The following is a 2487-nucleotide window of genomic DNA, read 5'->3' as shown; positions in this document are numbered from 1 at the left end:
GACTTGTGAGCGTTTACTCTTTACCATGTCAAATTCCCACAGGTTCGTTGAACGCTTGGGCTGGTTCATATGTGGTGGGTAAATGCATAGCCCCTCCCAAACTCTCTCAGCGCGGATTCACAACGATCGAAACAGTTGGATACATGTTTGCGAAGGATTTTGCTGTTTCAAAACGGAAGCGCATTTTGATACTATGACGAGACATTTCAAAATCGCCTGTTATGACAATGATGGAAAATATGATATCACTTTTCCATGTAGCCTTCCTTGCGCTTCTGTGAAGCCCCCTGTTAACAGGGGAATGTCAATAGACATTTTTAATGCGGCAATAACCGATTGGATTCTAAAGCACGAAATTTAAAGACTGCATGCGAAAACTTTCACCCAACATGCGAATTGGATACGTGATATGAAGTGCGGCGTCGCAGCTGTTCCCATGGGTGTCTGGTAGATTCCAGGCAAAACGCCCCAAGTTTTCAATCAGCAGCTGGTACTCCATACTCCTTTTTTGTGAAAAGATAAATTCATAGCTCAAATGAACTCCACATCACTTAAAAGTGGCATAAATCTTAACTGCATAAACTTGAGCACATTGATAAAATTGGTTCCAGGGGGAAAGGTGACGCCCATCATTTCAGTAGGACTAGGAAAGCACATACCAAGGCAGTGTTGAGAGGAGACAAGATAATAATAACATTGGCCGGCTGCATAACTAGGTGTAGTAATGCATAAAGACGTGTCGAAGCGCGACTCGAGTAAAAGTAAACAGATTCTTGCCAAAGCAAAAAACACCTTCCACAGCGGCAGGGAAATAACGAAATGTGACCAGGATGGGCTGAAGAAGGTTCATAAGAAGTTCCATTTAGAGTCAGCAAGTGTCTAGCTTTACTGCTGTTTATCGTGTGATGCTGACTTTGAGATGCTTCTCTCCTCAATCAGAATCAATGAGGCACCTTCACTGGCTCGCATCCATTTCATTGGTACTATTTATTGTTGATAAGCGCAACGCTTCTACTGAGTGAGTAATCAGTAAAGGTGTTAGTTTTCATAACTCACCTTTCTTGCGAGTTTGCTAAATCCAAAAAGAAGGAAATTTTTAGTTAATCATAGATTCAATGGTATATTTTCACTGTGAGGTTGATTTACTTAATTTTTAGAGGTGAATATGGGTATTCGACATGAGCTGAAGTGTTTTTTAGTAAAAAATTGTTATTTATTGCGTCTTCCCCTACAGCTCCTGAAAAGTTTGTCAACATAACAGTGGAAGAAGGTGCGCCTGAACTCACGTTGCAATGCGATAGGAAAGAACGTCGAGTGGCTTGGTTCGTAGAAAATAACTAAAACTTTTTTACATGTTTGCCCTTGTTTAGCCCGAAGGCAAATACGTTTTCATTTCCAAGTTTTAAAATAGCAAGGTTTCAGGCGACTGGGGATACTCACATTTCGTGCAATCACAATACAAATTAAGATACAATGTCCTTCAAAATAATTCAGGTACAATGTGTAGGAACTGTAATTTATGGAGATTTACAGAACTGTGGAACAGATTTCGGCCAAAAGGGATTCGCTCTGACCACAGTCTTGTCTACTTTAGGTACAAAGATGGCTTAAAACTGCATCCTTCACCACGTCTTCAAGTCAACTCAACTGGGAGTCTTCGAATTCTGGATATAAGCGGAGATCACACTGGAATATATCGGTGCTTCGTGGACCTTCAAGCCAAGGCCAAATTGGTCAGGAGCTATTCAGTTCAAGTGGCGTGTAAGTTTATAACTGGCTGCAACCGGTGTACCACACCAATGAGATCGTTCATTTTAAAACTAGACAAATTTAATTGTTTATCACACTGAAGATAGCAACCTTTTCATCACCAAATATTGACAAGTTTACATCGGAAAATTAATTTGTGAAGAATTGCTGGAAAAGTGCTTCAGCTCAATTGGCACCACAGACATAGAATTCCTACACCCTTTCTAGTAACGGTCAATTAATTCAGTCTACTTGCTGAATAAAGCAAATCAGAAAATGACACATTTGAAGAACGCCTTGCTTTAAACTTCTGAAAAAGTTGTCATTGGAGACCTATGCACTGACCTCTCTCATAAAGGTAGACTCATGCTCACCATCCACTATTTTAGTTCTTATTTATTTATCTTAATCAACTTACTACAAGAGGAGAAGCTTCAATGTAATTTGGATGAAGAAATGAGCATCCAAGGCAAGGGTTAAAATAGCGTTTGGATCCATCTAATTTTCACCTGATAATAGATGTCTGGAAGAGCGAATTCCACGACCTCGGAAATTCGGTTTGGAGAGAAGCGCGCGAAGTCGTCCACTAATGAATAGCTTCGTCTTGCACGGACGTTGTGCACACTCCTACAAAGAAATATGCTTTCATTCACTCATACGCAATTGATATTTTGGGAAGAATACCTGTTAGCACGACCTCTATTTCCTGGGTCTGGCTCTGAAATTTCTTCCTACTTG

This window comes from Echinococcus granulosus (genome assembly GCF_000524195.1).
Source record: "Echinococcus granulosus chromosome Unknown EG_S00004, whole genome shotgun sequence".
Taxonomy (NCBI): Eukaryota; Metazoa; Platyhelminthes; class Cestoda; order Cyclophyllidea; family Taeniidae; genus Echinococcus; species Echinococcus granulosus.
The sequence above is the reverse complement of the archived record's forward strand: the minus strand, read 5'-3'. Positions refer to the sequence as shown.